The sequence below is a fragment of the Panthera tigris genome, chromosome X (assembly GCF_018350195.1).
Source record: "Panthera tigris isolate Pti1 chromosome X, P.tigris_Pti1_mat1.1, whole genome shotgun sequence".
In the NCBI taxonomy this organism is placed as follows: domain Eukaryota; kingdom Metazoa; phylum Chordata; class Mammalia; order Carnivora; family Felidae; genus Panthera; species Panthera tigris.
Window position 1 is genome coordinate 59,974,745 of NC_056677.1, and position 24,341 is coordinate 59,999,085.

A 24,341-nucleotide genomic window follows, 5' to 3' on the forward strand; every position below is an offset into this window, starting at 1 on the left:
TTGCAATCATATGGTTCCCAAAGAGCAGGGGCACTACAGGCAAAAAAATCATATTAGAACATTTTCAGACAGCAAACATGTTGAAGATAGGAACTAAGACTAATTAGGCATTAAAGAATTCCACCACTTCAGGAGTCCCTGGAGACGGAGTACAGCCTGACTTTCAAGAAAGCTGCAGTCAACACCAGAGACACAAAATCTGACACCCAAAGCCCACTGTCCTTCTACCCTGCCAAAGCAAGTCTCTGTCAGGGCAGTGAGCGCTAACAGCCCCAACCACTGCCACAGGTATCTTTGAAGAACACAGTGTTCAAATCTCCCTCTGTGCACAGCTGTTTTCTTTCCTATTGAAAAAAAAAAACTTACTGGAGGGTATTATGCTAAGTGAAATCAGTCAGAGAAAGACATATCATATGATTTCACTCATATGTGGAATTTAAGAAACAACAAATAAGTGTAGGAGAAGGGAAGGAAAAATAATATAAAAACAGAGGGAGGCAAACTATAAGGGACTCAAATACAGAAAACAAACTGAGGGTTGATGGGGGTGGCAGGGTGGGGAAAATGAGTGATGGGCATTGAGGAGGGCACTTACTGGGATGAGTACTGTGTATTGTATGTAAGTGACGAATCATGGGAATCTACTCCTGAAGCCAAGACTATACTGTATATTAGCTAACTTGAGAATAAAATTAAAATGTCATATAAAAAAAAAACTTACTTAGAAAAACTGTCTTGTTGGGGGAGGCCAACTGCACTTTCACTGAATCAAAAGCGCAACTGCTAAGGAACCCTATGTCTCTCTTAGACAAGGACATGAGTGCATACAGCTCATCTGTGGCCAGGATGATATTGGGAAATTTTCATGTGTGAAGGTTAGCCATGCTTACCATTCTGTGATATAACTGAGTTAACTGAATCCTAAATAATTCAAAGCTTTCCTTGGAATGTGAAATGCCATAAATTGAGCCTTCAAATTCAAACTATAACTTAAAAACATTCTGATCTCATTTAAATTCTCTCTCCCCATTCACACTTTCATGATACGTATAATTTAGATGATATTAACACCAATTAATTATAACTCATTAGAGAATGTGGGGAAGAGAATATCTGCAATGCCCATGGTACATAATAATCAATAGGAATAGTGGTACCTGCATGGCTCAGTAGGTTGAGTGTCTGACTCTTGATTTTGGCTCAGGTCATGATCTCATGGTTCATGGATGGAGGTGACAGCTTGGAGTCTGCTTGGGATTCTCTCTATGTCCCTCTCTGCCCCTCCCCTGTTTGCATGCACTCTTTCTTTCAAAATAAATAAATAAACTTCAAAAAATAATCAATAGGAATATAGACATAAGATATTCAGTTAGGACATAGTAAAGCTATGTTGTTAATGGGTTTTCTGTAAAGTTTTTTTTGTTTGTTTATTTTTGAGACAAGAGAGACAGAGTGCAAGCAGATGAGAGGTAGAGAGAAAGGGAGACACAGAATCTGAAGCAGGCTCCAGGCTCTGAGCTGTCAGCACAAAGCTTGACATGGGGCTCAAACCCACGAACCATGAGATCATGGCCTGAGCTGAAGTTGGACACTTAACCAACTGAGCCACCCAGGTGTTAATGAGTTTTCTTTAAAATCAATCAATTGGGTAATGCATATAGTTCATAATTTATTCTGTAGTTTAAATGAATAAAAAATTTTCCCCTCTGACAGAAAGACAGCCCTCTTCCCAAATGGGATAGTATGACTCCTCACCTGAGACTTAATTCCACAATCCTCAGTGAACATGATGGGGAGTCAAATGGAGGCTGAAGACCTGAAGGTAGAGGGACTTGAATTTCCAAAACTGAAGCTGGAAAGAAACACCTGGGGCAAAACAATTGACTTGATGATGCATTGGCTCCTAGGAATCTCTGTCCCAGCAGCCAGATAAAAGAACCAAAAGGCATATATCTACTTGGGAAGCCAATGGAGTACTTTGGAACAAGTCTCATTTTAAAGGGCTTCCCCCCTGGAGTGTGGCTAAGTTGCAAAAACATGTGCATAAAAGATTGGCAGGGTGGAGACATCACAAGAGGAAACACCAGAGATGTCAAGGGTATCAGCAAAGCCCAAAGAGGACACTGTAGTATCCCAGGGCAATTAAGAATTTAAGCCCTTGCACCATAAGACATGGGTTCAAAAAAGGAGTTTACAATTTACTGGCTGGACATTCATGGCCAAGTTCTGAACTTCTCTTGGGTTGAAAACTTGTCTCTGAAATTTACTAAAAACCATACTAGCATGAGTGTTGGTGAGATTATTATATCAAGTAGAAATGATCAAAACAATCATGTTTGGCTATCTTTAAAACAAACCAACCTTGGGAGGAAATGGCCTTTATTAAAGGTCATTTCTGAGGCACATTGTGCCTGCCATGTTTGAAAACCAGATGTGGGGACATGGATCACATCCAGGTGCTCTGCTAGAGAGGTGCCCCAGTTAATCCTGACACTCCTATCCTCTAAACTCTTCTAACTGTATCTACTATGCTGGACCAGCATTTAAACTTAAAAAAAAAATACTCTTAAAGAGTTCCTAATCCTTGCAGGAACACAGTCACCATCGGACACTGAAACGGACCTCATTTTTTCTTTTTTGAACCACAACTAAAGCATCATTGATAAAGAAGAGAGAGAGCCTATAGAGTAGAGACTGGGGGGCCAAACTGCCTGCTCTGTGACATTTGGGGGCAATGTTACTGAGTGTAGCTGACCTCAATTACCTCATCTGAAAAAATAAAGGATAATATTAGAATGTACTTCCTGAGCATTAAAACTGAGTTAATGCACATGTAGAACAGTGTGTAATGCTTACTGTGTGTGCTCAGCTAACGTGAACTATTGTTATCAAAAGACTAGTATAAAAAAAGAATACTGTATAAAATGGAATGCTGCCTGAAATAGAACAAATAGGTAAGAGATAATTAAGAGGTACTGAAATGAAAAAAAAAAATAGATGTATTTGGTAGAACGTGCCAGGAAAACCAATTAAAATGGTAAAATAATCTTATGACCATTCAAAGTATATCATTTTGTGAAAGAGAAAGAACAATCTCATAACAGAGGGCTGAGAGAGGAAAGCAAAGAATAGTGGATGATAGCAGGGCACGAGATGATTATGTTTGTCAGAGGTGAGAATGAATTAAGTGTGAAGAGATGTAGGGGATATACGAACAATATTTGCTCTAATTACTTTACACTTGACTTTGTTCACATTAGCTAGTCAAGAGATGCAAAACGGACAAAAATAATCAGTGTCTAACAAGATTATAGTAAAACAAATAATGAAGGAGATATGCACAGAAAAATGTTTCTACAAGTACGTTAACTACGTTAGGTTCAAATGTTGTTTAAAAAAACTTAAAATAATACTAATGTTTAAAAAAAGATGTAAGTATTATATAAAAAATCATGGCCCAAATAAAAGACTTGTGTGTATTCCTAAAGATATTCCTAAAGATAGGAAAATGTTCTTGGTAACTCAAGAGCCATCTAATCACTAAGTTGTATACCTGAAACTAATTTAACATTTTATGTTGACTACACTCGAGTATCTAAAAACCTTATTAATACACATATACTAATTATTTATGTAATATACATACATACTAGAAAGAAACCAACAATCTGTTTCTGTGTATTTTTTATTTTTTAAAGATTTTTTTTAAATGTTTATTTATTTTGAGGTAGAGAGAGTATGCGTGTGTGAGCACAAGTGGGGGAGGGGCAGAGAGAATGAGGGAGGGGGGAGAGAGGGGGGGAGGGAGGGAGGGAGGGAGGGAGGGAGGGAGAGAGAGAGAGAGAGAGAGAGAGAGAGAGAGAGAGAGAAAATATCCCAAGCAGGCTCCAACGTGGGGCTCAATCTCACGACCATTAGATCATGACGTGAGCCAAAATCGAGATTCGGATGCTTAACGACTAAGCCATCCAGGTGCCCCTCTGTGCATTCTTTAAAAAAAAAATTTTAATGTTTATTTATTTCTGAGACAGAGAGAGACAGAGCATGAGGGGGGGGAGGGGCAGAGAGAGAGGGAGACAGAATCCGAAGCAGGCTCTGAGCTGTCAGCACAGAGCCCGACGCGGGGCTTGAACTCACAAACTGTGAGATCATGACCTGAGGCGAAGTCAGACGCTCAACCGACTGAGCCACCCAGGCGCCCCTGTGCATTCTTTTTTAATTGTGCTATGGTTCTTTCAAATTTTTTACAATGAATATCTATGCCTTTTATACTTTAATACAATATATAATGGAGGAAAGAAAACAATTTTTTGAGTGATAGGTATAGATTTGAACTTATTCTTCCCTAGAGAAACTGACTAAAGGCCCTGAGAAAGTATGAAGAGAATAAGAAAGAAAAAAGGAAAGCAAAGAGATGTTTGGAAAGTGGATAATAATACAATTCTACCTAGCATACGCTATAGCCTACATTAAAAATAATGGCTAAAAGAAAAATACTTTTTAAATCACAAAACTACTCGCCCAGTGTTACTGTTTCATTTTAACTGAGGAAAATATACAATGATGCCAAAGGTATCACACCTAGAATAAGAAAACATTTTTGTTAATTTTTGGATGGCTTGTGCTAATATTGATACGGATGCTTCCTAATTCCAGTGGGCTGAAGTTTTATCTTGATACTCCAGAGACATTTTCAAGATTTTATTGCAAGAGTTAAATAATTTCCTATTGCATAGTTTACTATGACCAATTTAATCAGACTAATGAAATGTGATAACAATTAACCAAAAATATGTTCTAGAGCAGTGCTATCCATTAGCTAGATGGTAGATAAATAAAATATTTATATAAATAAATATATACTAATATATGAAACAAAATATGTATATAAATAAATATATACTAATGTATGTATCTATAAACAAAACATGGCACATATACAAACTGAATGGCTAAACAAAATGTGGTATATACATACAATGGTGTATCATTCAGCCATAAAAAACATGAAGTTCTGGCACATGCAACAACACAGATGATGAACCCTGTGGATTTGTTAAGTGATGCAAGCCCTACACAAAAGGACAAATATTGCACTGCTCCAATTCTGTGAGGTACCCTGAACTGACAAATTTACAGAGACTGAAAGTAGATTAGAGTTTAACAAGGGCTGGGGAGAGGGGGAATATGACAAATGTGCCATAGTAATATAAGATGTTAATATAAGGGAAACTGAGTGTGGGGTATATGAGAACTCTTTGTAACTTCTTTGTAAATCTAAAACTTTTCTGAAAACAGAAAGCTTATTTAATACTAAACAGAATGGTGGCATCCACCCCAAAAAATGTTTACTTCTATAAAGAGGTTATCACACATTTTGATACTTTGTGTGTGTTAAAAATTAGACTTAATACAAATTCAATAAAGCAAATTGAATCAAGTTTATGATATCCTTGTGGGGCCCCCCTAGTGTTCAAGGAAAGTTTTGGAAAACCTGTTTTGTGATATAGTCCTAAATTACAGGTTAAGCAGTCCATAGTCTTGTATATTTTGAAGAAAGTTACTTAAGCAACTATAAAATACTTAAATAAAAGCACTATGGATTATATTAAAATAGTTTTGGATAGGCAATTTGGGAGGAACTTTAATAAACAAAAACTTCATATTTTTTTATCAACTTTTACAAGGATACCACCATACTGTCATATAGAAATAAGGACACATGGACCAACTTTTCACTGCCGCATTATTTATTAAAGAGACAACCAAAAGCCTTATTAATAAGTAAACTGTTCAATAAGTAAATTATGGTATACATGAATTTTCATTTTAAACTAAGAGCCAGGTTTTCTGATGCACAGCCCATAGTCTCGTTAAATGCCAAAACCAATGATTTTTAGAATGTAAAATTGAATGGCTTATGTATGACAAAGGGTCTTGTTTAAGACATGCAAAGACACATGGCAAAGGAAAGGACTCTTTACGAGTATGACAGTCATGAAACATCCCATAAAAATTACTTTTCACTCAACCAAGAACACAAGCAATGTGCAGCAACAGGCATGCAAGAAAGCATATATTATGAAACATTGTCTATACTGTTTCTGATATAGCTCTATTATGTTACATGCATTCTGATTAAAATCACCCTACATATTAATTTTAACTTGTAAATTTTTTCTGTTATAAAGTCTCTCTTTCTCTTCCTCCCTCCCCAACACATGCACCCTATGTGACATCTTTATGGGACATCTGGCAGAAAAAAAATGTAATAGCAGCTGAGGAAAACAAACAAAACCCTGGACAGAACTGACACCAAATAGAATAATGAAAAATCTCAAGACAGAGCCTATTCTAGTAAATTGTTGAAGTGAGGAAGTCAGGAGCCATAATGAATAGTCACTGATGCAAAAATTATCATGTAGAACCAAGAAATTTAGAGTATATAGAATGGCATCACAAATGAATCTAAATGTGGACAGGCAGCAAATGGGACACCAAACAGTAACATTTATTATACTTATATAATCAAAATAATTCCATACTGTCATAGGAAAAGAAAGTTAATGACAGAAACCAGTGAGCCCAGAAGCAGACCCAAATAACGAGAATTCAATATCTGACAGATATAATTTTAATTAAGTAAGCAAAAGATGGATTTTCAATAAATGATACTGGCCCTTTAAAATAAATTGTGAGATTATATGATGACTGACATCAATTTTAATTAAATCATAAAAATACTAAAAGGAAGTTCAACTTGTAGAGCTACTCATATGATGGTTTTTCCTTTGACCTACAACGTCCTAAATTGTATTCACAGATTTCCTAAAATTGAACCATCCTTGCATGGTTGGCATGAATACCACTTGTTTTCATATTACTCATGAATCTGTTTCTGGGTTCTTTTTACCAAATCTATACTTAGGTTATTTGCTTATATATCACTATCAGACACTGGTCTACAGATTTCTTTCATTTTTCAGTTTTTATCAGGCTACTGTCTCTACAATATGCTGACTTTATAACAAGACTACTGACTTATATATGCAGAGATCTCTGAAAGGTTACACATGAAGTTAATAATAATACTTGTATCTGGAAAGAAGGAAGATTGAGGACTAGAAAACCAGGGGTGGAAAGGAAACTTTGAACTCAATTAACTTTAGTACAAATTGAATTTTATACTATTTGCCATTTGCATGTATTATTATTTTTGAAAAAAATTATAATCTATGAGTGTAAAACTGGAACATTTTCAAAGGGTAATCTAGAAACCTAATGAATCAAATTATTAAAACTGCATACTCTTTACTCAAACTATGACATAGTATTACCAGTGCAAGTACTTAAAGACAATTTGTAAGACACATAAAAATATGAATAAACGTGTAATACATTGTTTGCATTTAGGGGATGATATATATAGTACCATTTATACATGTGATTCAATGTTTATTCAACATTTAATGAGCATCTACTATGTGCCAGGCAGTTTTAAAGAATTGGAATCATAACATTCTAAAAGGATAAAACTTCTCTGTCTACAAATGCACAAATCCTTGTATATATCAGCAAGAGGCTTATATATCAGGAACAGCTATCAAACTGCCACTAGGCTCCCAAACCAATCAGAGGTTATAGGAAAATATACCAAAGCAAGATGGCAGGCCACCTTATATAATTGCAACCTAACCTGAGTCTCAAGTGTTAATGCTTAGTAAACTCCTACAAATTCTAAAATATATGTTTGACCTCCATGACTCTGGTAGAAATTCACTGGTTTTAAGAGATTCATACAACTTGTTGAAAATGGGTAAGTCTACAGCTTACATTACAGCAATGTAATTTCAGATCCAGTGTGCAATGCTTATATAATATACCAATTATTTGATCCCAGGTACTGACAGACATATTGTGTAGTCTCTTAACTAGAAAATAATCAATCCCAAAGTATCAAATTACCAATCAGAGATCAGTCACTAAAATTACAAGATATACTGACCCCTTGGGATTACTACACAGTAAAACCTTGGTTTATGAGCGTAATTCCTTCTGGAAACATGCTTGTAATCCAAAGCATTCATATATCAAACTGAATTTCAAGAACCATTGGCTTAGTTCTGATCATGTGATGTCTGGTGTCACGTACTACTCATATTGCAAGATGTTGCTCGTTAAGTTAAAATTTATTGGAAATGTTTGTCTTGTGGAACACTTGCAGAACAACTTACAATCCAAGGTTTCACTGTGTGGTCTAATGTCAGAGGGACCATAGTGGGACAAAGACATGCCCAAGCAGAACCTAAATCAGACATTTAACATTACTTCAACAGATTTTTAAGTTTTTATGAAATGAACATAATCTGGAAATTACTTCAGGCTACCAAAGTACTATGACTCTAAGAGAAAAGAATGGATGATGACCAACAATTTAACATGAAATAAAAATGGACAAAATTTTATCTGAGGACATCATGAAAAAGGCTGCATTTATGACTGATGTGATTCCTTACCCCAAATTATAGTTATTTTATTTTAAAGTTTATTTTTGAGAGTGTGTGCATGAGCATGAGCAGGGGAGGGGCACAGGCAGAGAGAAAGGAGACAGAGAATCCCAAGCAGGCTCCTCGCTGTCAGCACAGAGCCAGATGCGGGGCTCAAACTAATGAACTACGAGAGATAATGACCTGAGCCGAAGTTAAGAGTTGGACAGACGCTTAAGCAACTGAGCCACCCAGGCACCCCCAAATTATAGTAATTTTAGAACACCTAATGCAGAAAATCAGATCCCTTGGAACCTCCAATAGTTGAAATTTAAGCCCTAAAAATATTATTTAGTGGCAATATATACATATATGGTGCTAAGTCTATTCCGACAATACCAAAAGTCCTTCAGGGAACAAGATCCAAGATCTACCAATGTCAGCCTGGTTAGTTGTTCCCAAAGTGGGATTCTGCCTTAGGATATCACTTGGTAAAAATTCCCCTGAGGTCCAATGTTACAAAGTCTTCCTCTCCCTTCCTATCTTGGCTTCATATCTTCTATACTATTAAGTAACCTTCCTACATACCCTATTCTTAACTCTATTATACTTCCCTTAGCTTACTGAACTTGCTGAGAAAACCTAGAAATTACTACATGCACAACTGTATGTCCAGTATCCATGGCATAGGAGGCATTTAATTCATACAAGTTGAACAAAAAGCTAAGCAACATGGTATACTTTTATTATGAAAAAAAATCAAGGAAACCAAAACACTCCCCCAAAATAACAACTACTAATCTACACCTGTCTCAAAAGATAACCAATGTGAACATTTTGGTGTGTAGATTTCAACATTTTTAACTTTACCAGGAAAATGCATCAACGACTTTACAGCAATTCCTTTAATTTCTCATAATGGGTAAAAATAGTTATTACCTAAATTGAATTATGCCCAGATAGCACAGTTCATCTGTTTTTAAATTTTAGTCAAATGGAAAAGTTTATTTTAAACCGACTTTCAGTTTTCTAACTAAATTCATGCGAGGCCACAGAACAAAAATTTCACATTCCCTTAAGACTTTTCTTTCTTTCTTTCAAAAGAGAGCATGCGAGTGGGGAAGAGAGGCAAAGGGAGAGAGAGAGGGAGAATCTCAAGCAGATTCCACACTCAGCACGGAGCCCAAAGTTGGGCTCAATCCCATGACCCTGGGATCATCGCCTGAGCTGAAATCAACAGCTGGAGGCTCAACTGACTAAGCCACCCAGGAGCCCCTAGACTTCTTTTTCTTTCTTCTTTTTTTTAAATGTTTCTTCTTGAGAGAGAGAGAGAGAGAGAGAGAGAGAGAGAGAGAGAGAGCGCATGAATGGGGGAGGGACAGAGAAAGAGAGGGGGGACACAATCCGAAACAGGCTCCAGGCTCTGAGCTGTGAGCACAGAGCCTGACACGGGGCTTGAACTCACGAACTGCGAGATCATGACCTGGGCTGAAGTCAGATGCTTAACCAACTGACCCACCCAAGCGCCCCTTGACTTATTTCTTAAAGAACAGTTTCTTGAAGGTCAAATTCCAAATTCATGTGTGGGGAAGGAATGACGCACAAAGTTTAAAAATTATCACACTTTTCACAGTTAACTTTTGCAACAGTACGAGAAAAAAAAGGAAGCAAAAAGTAGTGAATATATCAAAGATTTTGTTAAAAAAAAGTTTACAAATAAGCTTAGATCACTCTTTGACATAAAAAAGTCCCAAATAGGCACTCTCAATTTTTTCACATGTCCCCAACAAAATGGAAATCATGTATTTAAACTTATTCCTATCGAAGTGGCCCACCCTCTTCCCTTAAACAGGGTCTGGATGTGGTCAATTATAGAATGCTCTTATTTTGATCTTTTATTATACATCCAATGCATGTACACAGAGAAAAGTTAACGTAAGCAACCCTAAGACTACTATCTCAGAAAGGCCTGCTTCTCAAGGTTAGCTTTGGCTGGCATCTGGGAACTTTATGGGTAAACAGGTCCCTACGCTGGTAGAAAACTTTCCCTAACTAGTAAGAGTGGCTCACTGTATCTAGGTTACTGGTATAAATAATGTGGATCATGCTGAACACCTACTTTCCTTCTGGAAAGTGGAATTTTGGTATCTGCTAAACAAGACAGTACCTATGTGACCAGTCCACAATAAAAACCTTTCCTGTTTCTTCCCTGGCAGAAACATCGCACACAAGTTGCTGCATTTCTATTGCTGGAGGATGTACTCTGTGTGACTGCTCACGGGAGGGAGAGCAGAAAGAGGGCTGCATAGGGATTCCTCCACACCCTCCTGCACCTTCTTCCCTTTCGATAACCTTAGAAAGGCTGTATACTGCGGCACCTTGGTGGCTCAGTCAGTTAAGCGTCTGACTCTTGGTTTCAGTTCAGTTCATGATCTCGTGGTTCATGAATTCGAGCCCTGCATGGGGCTCTGCGCTGACAGAGCAGAACCTGCTTGGGATTCTCTCTCTCTCCCTCTCTGCCCCTCCCCTGCTCACTTGCTCTCAATATAAACAAATCAACTTAAAAAATTAAAAAAAATAAAGGCTGTATATCCTTACTATGTCGTTATAATAAATCTCAGCTGTGAGTACAACTGTATGCTGAGACCTGTGATCTAGTGACCCCCAACATCCCACCTATTTTGTGATATTGAGATGCCAAATCATGTATTTTCCTCCATGTTTCAAAATTGCATTTTCAACCACAATTATATATAACACATATTTACATTAATAACAATTGGATGTTTTGGGGTGTTATTGTCAAGATTTGTAAAAATCACTGGATTAGAGCTATCAATAAATGAGGTTACATCTATAGAACATAAACAGAGCTTAGTAACTAGTTTTGACTTAGAACAAAATGTCAAGCTGGTCTTTAAGGGAAAAAAATGCATCTTCCTAGCTAAGCAAGTCATTTTGTTTTGTTTTTGAGGGTACCTTTCAATCAATCAATCAATCAATCAATAAGGTAGGGAGGTGGTACAATAGTTTCCTTAGCTTGTTCCCGGCAAGACATTTTTCTTCTTTAGTGATGCAGAAGTTCTTTTTGGGTATTAAGGTGTTGGCCTCAGTTAAAATATATCATATATCCTATTTTTAATTAGTGACATTACTATCAAGTTCCAGATGAAAACAGTCACTCATATTTTAAATTTAAAAAGTTCAAGCAATTCTCTCTACTTGGATGACTTCGAGGAATGTAAAGAACTTTTGGTGGCCCACTGTAGCTAACTTCTAGCAACCGTGCCTCAGGGATATACGTGCTATCTCTAAAGTGACTAAAGTAATTCTCTAGGTTCAATTAGAAAAAGAGGGAGTTTCTCCTAACAAACTATAACCATTGACTTTTATTATCACATTGTCTTCTCTTAACACTTCCAAATGCATACTTACCCTCATGCCTGAAGCCAGAAACATGTCCACATTACCAATCTCTCATTTGGTTCTTTTCTTTAAAAATTTTTAATGTTTATTTTTGAGAGAGAGACAGAGCGTGAGCAGGGGAGGGACAGAGAGAGAGGGAGATACAGAATCTGAAGCAGGCTCCAGGCTCTGAGCTGTCAGCACAAGCAGGCTCCAGGCTCTGAGCTGTCAGCACAGAGCCCGACGTGGGGCTTGAACTCACGAGCTGTGAGATCATGACCTGAGCCAGAGTCAGCGCTTAGCCGACTGAGCCACCCAGGCGCCCCTAGTTAGGTTATTTTCTACGAGAACAAACAATACTTCACGGCCCTGAGAGAATTCACTGCAGCTTCTGTGACTAAAAATTATGGGTTGGTAAGGAAATGACAAGTCAAGTGCAAATATAAATTGCAAGGGCATTCACCATAGCTGATATATAATAAGGAGTAAATAATCTTCAACATGCCAATTTCTTAATTTACAAGAATGTGAATATACTCATCAATGCAACCAGGAAACTTGTTTCCACATCAAGAGCATATTCTTTCCCTGTAGCCAAATTATATCATAAAATTGCTTAATCGGCATGGAATTTGAACAGGTGTCATAATTAGACAAAATAAATGCTCAATAACATTAAACAAAGACAGCCTGACATTCAAGAAGTCTATACACCAAAAGTTTAATAGCGGTTTTAGTTGAATGATGGGATTATAGCTTATCTTGACTGTATTCTTTATAACCTGTGTTATCTGAATTGTTTACAATAAGCACCTCTTTATCACCAGGAAAAATAGTACTTCCATTTTGAAATAAGCTATGAAAAATAACTACTTATTAAAATTAACAGAAAACAATCTAATTACTTTTAGCTATATATGGCATAATATAACTAAGGAGTATCATAATACTGGGGATTCACATGGTGAAAATTATGATTATTAGAATTTAAAGAGTTTAATAAATGCTTTTAGAAGGGGAGAAAAATGTTGCCAACATGTTAATTCTGACCAAACAAATGTACAAATAAAAGGCTATTATTACAATATCCCCAAGTGAAGTTCTTTAAACAAGGCAGAATTTTACAAAAGAATTCCTAAATTCAGTTAAAAACGAATTATGGAACAGTAGGAAAATAGGAATAGTAGGGAAAATATTGAGAAAGAATAAATAAGAAGTTTTACTATAAGCAAGAAGGGAATAGACCAGGGGTCAGCAAACTACAGCCAATGGGTCAAACCTGCCGACAGATTTTGCATTCATTGTCTACGGTTGATTCCCCAAGTGAACAGTTGCAAAAAAGACCGTGTGGCTCACAAACCCAAAGTATTAACTATCTGGGACTTTTACATAAAATGTTTTGCCAACCTTTGGAGCAGACACTTCCATTCTGCTTGTCATACCCACAGCCTCTTCTCTAAGGGAGTTCAAGGCCAAGAGAAGGCAAATTTATGAGGTACTACAATCTGATCCACGAGTACCACAAGTAAGCAGAAGCTAAAAGGTAAAGAAATATCAGCTGGGAAGCCTGATAGCAAAAGAAGCACTAAGAGTGGGAAGGAGGTTTTAAAATGCAGATGGCTGGGGCCATTTGAGGCTATTTAAATCACAATAATCTTGCTCTGGTTTATTTTTAAAGTTCCCCAGTTAATTCTAAAGTACAACCCTGACAGAGAACCACTAAGCCAGGAGAAATAGCAAATGCAGAGTGGCTGAGTGATGTCAATGGTGTAGTACAAGCATAATGACCCAAAGGTACTGCTGTTAAGGTACCCAGGGCTGCTTGAATCTAGTTCCCATACTCAGTATTGTTCATTTCCAGTCCCACTAACTCCCCATCTTCCCACTGTTCCACATATTTAATATAATAAACCCCTATTAATGAGGTAAGTTGAGTGATTCATTTCTTGACACCAAAAGAACCAAATTAATATAGAAGTTAGTATCAAGTATATAGTTGCATGAAACAAACCCTCAGCAGAAAAGGAACATTTGAAATTGTTAGGGAATGATTGCAGAGTGAAAATCACACACAATCCAGGATGAAAGTTTCAGAAGTTTGGCAAAGCCACTACTTATACAATTGCCTTTGTGACTCAAATGTGCACACATTTAGGGTGAAGGTCTGAGGAAATCAGTAGTGGCTGTGTATTATAGCAACTTCAAAGAAATAAGCAAAGTAGGGTTTGACAGTTTCTATTCTGACACTGATGTACAAATTCTTGATATAACCATGAGGTGCTGACCCTGGAAAGCATGGTTTTGTCTCTATTATATCTAGGCATGGTTCTCAGTTGCCATTCCAACAGGCATGGAATAACATGGATAGGTCATAGATTCACAAATTTGATAATCACTGAACTAAACATGTCAGTTCTGGTTCCTACCAAACTACTCCTTTTCAACTATAGAATCAGTGTTACTGCTTTCTAGCCCAGCCCCTGCAAACCCTTCCCAATCCTTTCCCCGTAGGTAATTTTCCTCTGCCCCCTGTGCCCCTCCCCTTAACTCCTAAATAAATAAAGGAATCATGAAAAAAAAAAAACAAAAAAAACAAAAAAAAAAACGCCTATTGGCATCCCTCGAGCAGGGGGAAGCCCAACTGGTGGCTTACAATCAGGTTTTGTTTCACAAAACAGTATTATATTCTCTCCATGGAGTACAGCTGATGGGACCAACCCATACACTGACAGCAGCCTATGACCTGTCTAAGCATGAAAAAGCACTGCACAAATAAAGATAAACCAAGCCAATTAGGACCAGACAGGTAATTAATGGTGAAATCTAAAGCTGAAAGCCTCACCAAAGACAAGACAATGGAAAAGCCAGGCATAAGAAAGACAAGTGAAGAAAAGTGTAGACAAGCCAAGAGAATAGAATGCTGAATCAAGTCAGTGACACAGTGGAAAAGGTCCACTAATTCCATGTGCTTAAGTCCCTCGAGCCACCATAGATGCATTTCCATGCCACACTGTTCTTGCAATTCCTATGAAATCCCTATTTTCCTTACTATTATCTTACTATGTGTATCTATGTGATAAACACTTGTTTCTTGACCTAAACCTGTGTCTTACTTCTTGAAACCAGAAATCCCATATAATTTAGAAAACAGTATACAGTTGGGGTACATGAACAGGACTTCTGCAGGAATGTGAAATATTTAGACCTGCTTATTACTTGGTGGTAGGGTGGAGAGAACATACACCCACCACAATCCAGGTTGGAATGTTAAGAGCCTCCAGGAACTGTGGCAAAGTTATTGTCACAGGAGCACACATCCAGTGAATGTAACTTGTGACACAATCACAACAACAAACAAAATTCAAGTGGCCAAGGAAGATCACAGATAGGTGAGTGATTCTGAAATTGGAGAGTAAATTTCTAAAGTGGCTTTATGACATTACTTCAGACTACAGAATCTCGCTGTGACTTAGTTACTCTCCAACATTTACACTTAAGTAAGTGTTGGAAAAGTATAGGCAGAGCATCTTTAGAAATGAACATATGAGGCCGTCTGGGTGGCTCAGTCAGTTAAGCATCCGACTTCGGCTCAGGTCATGATCTCACGTTTTGTGAGTTTGAGCCTCGTGTTGGGCTCTGTGCTGACAGCTTGGAGCCTGGAGTCTGCTTCAGATTCTGTGCCTCCCTCTCTCTCTGCCCCTCCCCCACTCATGCACACGTGTGTGCTCTCTCTCTCAAAAATAAATAAACATTAAAAAAATTAGAAATGAATATATGCAATGAGGAGCCTATGTGCTTAGAGGTCAAGATGTAGAAATGCAATACAAACACATCTGAATTAAATGGTGGCCACACTCATTGGGACTAAGGTAAAGTCCCAACCATAGTTCTGGAGAAAAGGCAGTCCTAGACAGCAATGGATTTTAGAATATGACCTGCCCTGGCAGCCAAAGTAGAATGTACCAGGTGTAGGATACACTACCCAAAAGCTGTTATCGCATGACTCAAAAAGTGACTACCCAAAGAGGCATGAGCTAAGCCACTGGAATTCTTGCACTGAACAATGAAGTTTGTAAAATGAAAACGAATGAGTCCCATAGCAAAGGGAGCTGAACCTTAAAAGACAGAGTTGGGAAACATGAGATACAGCTAAAGACATTGGAGGAACAAGTGAGATTTAATGATGACTAATTGAAAATTTACGAGGAAGTAGAATACAAAACTAGGAAGTAAACTAAAGCTTGAGTAGATATGAGGAAGTAGAGACCAAAAAAGGTGGACACAAAGAGTAGTTAAAATGTGACGTATGAAATGGTGTCTATAATCAATACTGTATTGACTACTGAAAATTTGCTAAGAGAGTAGATTTCAGGTGCTCTCATCACACACACAAAAAACTGTAACTGAGAAGATTAAGTTAGTAGGGGCATCTGACTACAGTAATCATTTCACTATATATATCAAATCATTGTGTTGAATACATTTAATATGTACAATTTTTATTTTAAAAAAAGATGCTAAAGGTGACATACTAGACGGATGATACAAACCTGTTGTCAACATTCCCAGATATGTCTTGGAACCACTTCTAATCCTCAAACCATTTTCCACAGAGGGGAAACTGAATTTTATTTTTTAAATTGTCTTTGTTCAAATACAGGGTTTTTTTTTTTTAAGTTTATTTTTGAGAGAGGCAGAGACAGCATGAGCGGGGGAAGGGAAGAGAGAGAGAGAGAGAGGGAGAGAGGGAGAGAGGGAGAGAGGGAGAGAGGGAGAGAGGGAGAGAGGGAGAGAGGGAGAGAGGGAGAGAGGGAGAGAGGGAATCCCAACCAGGCTCCACACTGTCTGCACAGAGCCTAATGTGGGGCTCAAACCCACAAAACTGTGAGATCATGACCTGAGCCAAAACTGACTGAGCCACCCACGGGCCTGTCAAATACAGGGTTTTCTGTATCTGAATTCTTATGAGATCCCTGTCTATCTTAGGAGGCTGGCTATGCAGAGCTGGGTGGTCCAAATTGTTTGGATGGCGCAAGAGAAGTCTGTTTCTTGAAAATGAAGGAGGCTACAATACCAGAAACTGCTAACAGGATTACAACCACAACTGAAGCTCACCAAGAATGTGAGTTTTCTGGACGTGGTTAGGGTGTCACATTAGGGAATAAAGAAGTGAGAATCTCTCCACATAGTAGAATGATAACAGCCACTAGTAGTCCATGACAAAGCTGTTAATTTGGCATTTAAAGCCATCAGAGATGATGCTTGTGAGGGATCTGGCAACTTCTGCAACAGAGCAACCTCAAAGTTTTTCTGTTGATAGCCAGGTAGTAAATAATTTAAGTTTTGCAGGCCATATGGTTTCTGTCACAACTACTCTATTCTGCCACTGTAGCATAAAACAGGCATAGGCAATACATACATGAATGTGGTGCTATGTTCCAATAAAACTGAAATTTGATTTTTGAATTATTTTCACGTCATGAAATATTTTGATTTTTCCCAACTATTAAAAAATTAAACATCATCTTCACTCACAGGCTGTAGAAAAAGTAGTGGGTCACTGTTTATGAACAGACCCTTGATAAACAGACATTGAAGGATGGTCATGAAACTCTTAAATTTGAAGATGTTATATTTAACATACCAAGGAAATTCTGATGACTGTGTAAACTTTCTGTTTAATGGGTTATTCTTGTTCTGTTTTTTTTTTTTACCACCTTAACTGTTTTTAAGCCTACAGTTTAATAGTGTTAAGCATATTCACACTGTTCAGCAGCCAATCTCCAGAACTTTTCATTTTGCAAAATTGAAACTCTATACCCATTAAACAATTCCCCATTTGGCCCCTCCCCCTAGCTCTTGGCAACCATCCAATTTTCAAGAAACATTCTGTGGGTCTAGAGGGGGGATCCAGACCAGAGGATACCAGCTTGCTCACGTTTCATTCAGTGTCTTATAAAGTTGTTTAATCCACAGTAAGAAATACAGTTACATTGGACCAAAGATAACACATATACAAACATATAGCTGGAACAAAAATTTCACAAAGTACTTACGCTTTGTCAGATGGAAGCCAGTATTTTCTTATTTTGTGTTCTGTCCTAATCTATTCTATTCTAAGCTATACAATTCCATTCAAAACTGCGACCCAGTTTTAAACAGTACCCAAGGGAAACTGCCAACTCCCAGGTTAAGTTGAATGGGTAGTGCTACACACCATTTTTCATACGACATGGGGAAAAGGGAACACTATGAATAAGCCAAAATTATGAAGAAGCAAAGATATTAGGTCATAAAAGCATTTACAAACACATTGTGTTTTGGTCTGTGACATTTGTTTAAAAAGTAAGCTAACAGGGGTGCCTGGGTGGCTCAGTCAGTTAAGCATCCAACTTTGGCTCAGGTCATGATCTCATGGCTTGTGAGTTTGAGCCCTGTGTCGGGCTCTGTGCTGACAGCTCAGAGCCTTGAGCCCGCTTCAGATTCTGTGTCTCCCTCTCTCTCTGCCCCTCCCCTGCTTGTGCTCTGCCTCTCTCTCTCTCTCTCTCCCCAAAATAAATAAACATTAAAAAAGTAAGTTAACAGCTCAAAATCAGGCTCCTTGTAGAGCTGAAAATCCTGTCAATATTGGGCTATTTTCCTACTGGGCAACAATCAAGAGCCAGAGTATTAGCCTTCTCCTTTGTATCAAAGGTGCATGTTCCAGGGAACCACAATCCCAAACACTCTTTACTAATACTCTTGGAAGCATCAGCTGCTCTTTACCATCTAATCTGCTCTCTTGTTTTTTAAGAGTAATCTCTTTTCCACTGTCTCCATCAAAAGTAGATAAACAAGAGAAGAGCTCCCCAAAAAATCCCCCAAGCAGCATTTGAAGAAGAAGAAAAAGGAAGAAAATAAAAATCGGGATGGTGCTATACAGATACCCCATCTGGAGCCTGCAAGCATTTGCAATTGCAACCCCTGAAATAGAAGATGGAGAGGCCAGTTGTTTAATGGATGCATTAGAAGCTGGAAGGAATGAAGCAAAGTAAAAAAAAACAGAGACCAAGTGTAATAATCATACTAATTGGAGAACATGACAGGAAGACCCATAAACTACTGCTCTTGGCATATAAATATCGAACTAAACGGAGGTAAGTCGGGCCTAGTAATTTGTGTTCTCAGTATTAGAACTGGGCTATTAAATGTAATCACAGTAGCAAAGAGAACTGAAACTCAGAGGATACACAGCAAGCCAACACAATGCAGAGGTGAGGCCATGAGGGCCACAAGCAAGCAAAACCTACGATGAAAGTGAAGGCCGAAGAAGAACTGATGAACAAGCTAACAATATGAGGTGGGTTGAAAAAGATAAAGTGAACACACAAGCCAATATGTAATGGGAGAAATTATTCTAACAGTTTTTTGGTGAAAACTTTAGGTTTTTTTTTTCTATGTCATAGTATCGTGGCATCTGCAAATTGTGACAGTTTAACTTCTCTACCAATTTGGATGCTTTTTATTTCTTTCTCTCGGATGATTGCTTGGATGATGGCTAGGACTTCCAGCCAGCTAGTAAGAGTGGACCAACAAAACAACACTAAACACTCTTAAAAATATAGAGAACTGGTGGTTGCCAAAGGGGAGATGCGTGAGGGGATACAGGTGAAATGGGTAAAGGAGATTAAGAGAACACTTATCATAATGAGCACAGAGTAATGTACAGAACTGCTAAATCATTCTACTGTACACCTGAAACTAGTAACACTGTATGTTTAATTATGCCTGAATAAAAATAAAATAAAATAAAACAAAACAATTTCCACACCAAATTGGAGAAAATATCTACAACATATGGTAGCTTCAAAATATGTGTGAAGAAACTCAAAAAGAAGTCTCAAGGAAGATTTTTAACTGTTCTTTCTCATTAGGAATCAAAGACATAAAAACTAAAACATCAAGGAACACCACTTTTTACCTTTGTAATTGACAGATTTTTTAGAAACTGTAATGTCATGTACTGGTGAGGATATGAAAAACTGGACATTTTCATACACTACTAGGGGGATGGTACATTTAATTCAATCTTAGGAAACAAACATGAATATGTGCAAAGATTTATCTAAAGAGATGTTCACATCAGTATTATTTATACAATATTAAAAGAGCAGTAATTAGAGAAAGACAGATACCATATGGTTTCACTCTTATGTGGATCCTGAGAAACTTAACAGAAGTCCATGGGGGAGGGGAAGGAAAAAAAAAAGAGGTTAGAGAGGGAGAGAGCCAAAGCATAAGAGACTCTTAAAAACTGAGAACAAACTGAGGGTTGATGGGGGGTGGGAGGGAGGGGAGGGTGGGTGATGGGTATTGAGGAGGGCACCTTTTGGGATGAGCACTGGGTGTTGTATGGAAACCAATTTGATAATAAATTTCATATTAAAAAAAGCAGTAATTGAACAAGAGCCCAAATATTGGATAAGAATTAAAATTTTACATTAATGCATATTATTAAATTAAATTAAAATTTTACATTAATGGCATATTATGCGCCACTTTAAAAGAGATGTCATTAAAGCATATTTAAAAATTTTTTTCTGTTTATTTTTGAGAGAGAGAGACAGAGACAGAGACACGAGACAGAGCATGAGCTGGGGAGGGGCAGAGAGGGAAACACAGAATCCAAAGCAGGCTCCAGGCTCTGAACTGTCAGCACAGAGCCCGACGCAGGGCCTGAACTCATGAATCGTGAGATCATGACCTAAGCTGAAGTAGGACACTTAACCGACTGAACTACCCAGGTGCCCCTAAACCATATCTAAACCATATTTAATGGCATGGAACATGTTTGAGATCTGCTAAATTTAAAAGATCAGGAAACAAGATTTCATTAATGACCCTAACTTCAACACCTGACAAAGACTGCCACCCTAACCAAAAACTCACTTTTAAACAGAAATAAAATAGTAAAAAATAAAACAGAAAATAACATTAAAAATAGCAAATTTAGGAAACCTAATTCAAAATCATTAAAAAGTAAAAAGTTTTCTTCTAGAAAAGCAAGGTAGGTTCATTATTAAGAAAGCTATTAAATAGAACACATACAACAAAAGGTCAAAGAAAAATATTTACTTCCATGTCAAAATAATCACTTACTTGACTGAGATGGCTGTTCCTTTGTCCAGATCTCATTTTTACATAGCAATGGAAGGATTAATTCCTCCTATCCTGAATGAGAAATTTAGGTTTTGACACAGCAAATTCCCAAAACCACTGCCTCCTACCTTGACTAAGGACAGTGTTTCCATCTAAGGTAACCTCTATATTAGACTCACTTATGGGCCTAAGTAGCAGAGAATACATATGCTGGTGAAGAACATAAACACTAGAACGGATAAAGTAAGGATAAGAAAAAATGACATAAATATTCCAAGTCATGCAAAGAAAAACCTATCGTACCAAACCCAGACAAAGATGCTACAAAAAAAGAGAACTATAGGGCAACAGCAAACCGCATTCAATAATAGATTAAAGGAACATTAATCATGATCAAGTGGGATGTATTCCAGGGATACAAGGATGGTTCAATATTCACAAATCAATCAACGTAATACACATTAACTAAACAAAGGATAAAAATTATAACAGCATCTCAATAAATGCAGAAAAAGCACTTAACAAAATTTAACATCTGTTCATGATAAAAACTCTCAACAAAGTGGGTTTAAAGAGAATATATCTAGGGGCGCCTGGGTGGCTCAGTCGGGTAAGCGTCCGACTTCAGCTCAGGTCATGACCTTACAGTCCGTGAGGTTCAAGCCCCGCATCGGGCTCTGTGTTGCCAGCTCAGAGCCTGGAGCCTACTTCAGATTCTGTGTCTCCCTCTCTCTCTGCCCCTCCCCTGCTCATGCTCTGTCTCTCTCTGTCTCAAAAATAAGTAAAAACATTAGAAAAATTTTTAAAGAGAATATATCTCAACATAAATAAGGTCACATACGAAAAACCCACAGCTAGCATCATATTCAATGGTGAAAAACTGGGAGCTTTTCCTCTAAGAACAGGAACAAGACAAGGATGTCCACTGTCACCACTTGTATTCAACACAACAACAGCAATCAGATAAAAAGAAATATGGGGTTCCTGGGTGGCTCAGTCAGTTAACTGCCCAACTTCGGCTCAGGTCATGATCCTGTAGTTCATGGGTTTGAGCCCTGTGTCAGGCTCTGTGCTGATAGCTTGGAGCCTGCAGCCTGGAGCCTGCTTTGGATTCTGTGTCTCCCTCTCTCTCTGCCCTTCCTCTGCTTATGCTCTCTCTCTCAAAAATGAATAAACATTTAAAAAATTAAAAAGAAAAGAAAAAGAAATAAAAGGAATCCAAATTGGTAAGGAAGAATTTAAACTTTGGCTATTTGCAGATGACATGATACCTTACATAGAAAATCCTAAAGTTTTCACCAAAAAACTATCAGAATAAATGAATTCAGTAAAGTTGCAGGGTACAAAATTAATACACAGAAATTGGTTCTGTTTCTATACACTAATAATGAAATAGCAGTAAGAGAAATTAAAAACAATCCCTTTACAATGCTACGCAAAATAATAAAATAGGATTAAACATAACCAAGGAGGTGAAAGACCTGTACTTTAAAAACTATAAAACACTGATAAAAAATATTGAAGGTGACACAAGCAAATGGAAGCATGTTCCATGCTCATGTGGTGAAGAATAGTTCAAATGTCCATGCTATCCAAAGAAATCTACAGATTCAATGTGATCCCTATCAAAGCAGCAATGGCATTTTTCACAGAGCCAGAACAAATAATACTAAAATCTGCATGGAACCCCAAAGGACCCAAATAGTCAAAGCAATCTTGAGAAAGAACAAAGCTGGAGGTATCACAATCCCAGATTTCAAGATACTACTACAAAGCTGTAGTAATCAAAACAGTATAGTACTGGCACAAAAATAGACACATAGACCAAGGGAATAGTATAGAGAAGCTAGAAATAAATCCACGATTATACAGTAAATTAATCTATGAGAAAAAAGGCAAAAATATACCATGGGAAAAAGCTAGTGTCTTCAATAAATGGTGCTGGGAAAACTGGACAGCTACATGTAAAAGAATGATACAGGACCACTTTCTTACATCATACACAAAAATAAACTTGAAATGGATTAAAGACCTAAATGTGAGACCTGAAACCATAAAAATCCTAGAGGAAACCACAGGCAGTAATTTCTTTCACATCAGCCTTATCAAAACTTTTCTAGACATGTCTCCTCAGGTAGGGAGAGAGAGGGAGAGAGAGAAGTGGGGCTCACCCAAAGTGGGGCATAAGCTTCACCTGATGTAGGACTTTAACTCACTTACTGTGAGATCATGACCTCAGCTGAAGTCAGACACTTAACGAATGAGCCACTCAGGTGCCCCAGGAATTGGCAAATTTTCAGTGAAGGGCCAGATGATAATGCTTCAGGCTGTGGACCATACAGTCCGTCGCAAATACTCAACTCTACTGTAGCACAAAAGGCAACCACAGACAATAGAGAATCAGCATGATTCTTTGTTCCAACAAAATTATATTTACAAAAACAGGCAGCCAGCAAGTGGGCCACACCTTGCCAAACCTTAGCCTATGCCAACTATCTGGACACCTCACCAGCAATAAAATTTACATAAGTATTAATTGATAGGTATCCCTACTATTTTCCACTTGATACAAATAGAGTAATTTTATCAGTATTGTCTGCTAACAGAATGCACTGTTTATGCTGAATTCCAGCTGGGACATCCTGACATGCACAGCAAGCTGCTCCAGCCCCTGATGAGCCTGTGCCTGAGTTAATTCTGCAAGCAATGGATTTTCAGTTGTGACTCTGACTCTTGCAATTCCTTTTTGTTTGGTGTAGAAGAAAGTATAACCTCATGGAAATAATCCAACATAAACATTATGCAGTAAGGTGGGGGTTATAATAAAAAGTAAAAAGACAAAGATAAGCACACGGTGAATAGCTGTGATGCTAGTTCATCTAAAGTGGTCATCTTTAGAAACTAAAGGGATCCACACATCCCTCACACCATCCCTCTTGCACATCTGAATCTCCCTTTGAAAACAAACTCTTCACAGGACACCTGGGTGGCTCAGTCGGTTGAGCGTCTGACTTTGGCTCAGGTCATGATCTCATAGTTCGTGAGTTCGAGCCCCACACTGGGCTTGCTGCTGTCAGCCTATCAGTGCAGGGCCCACTACGGATCCTCTGTCTCCCTCTTGTCCCTCCCCCACTTGCGTTCTCCCAAAAATAAATAAATATTTGATAACAAACCCTTCACATATGCCCCTATGTCCTGGAAGAAGACAGTGACAAGGACCCCATAAGGAGGCAGGAGGTCCCAAAAACTAAGAATATGCTTGTCATATTCTACCACTTCAAGTAGAGTAAGGTAGTCAAGATCTTTAGAGTA

At 37.8% G+C, this 24,341-nt stretch overlaps 1 long non-coding RNA gene across 9 annotated transcripts in view; it reads right to left on the reverse strand.

Moving 5' to 3' along the window:
* The window catches only part of LOC122235408, a 61,034-nt gene that overhangs the window by 21,380 nt on the left and 15,313 nt on the right, over positions 1-24,341 (reverse strand). The window contains exon 5 of one of the 9 annotated variants that reach the window (XR_006213472.1): positions 1,756-1,866. The exons of the other annotated variants lie outside the window; for them this stretch is intronic. This is a non-coding gene — a long non-coding RNA (uncharacterized LOC122235408). The remainder of the gene's footprint in view (positions 1-1,755; positions 1,867-24,341) is intronic. 9 annotated transcript variants of the gene reach the window in all.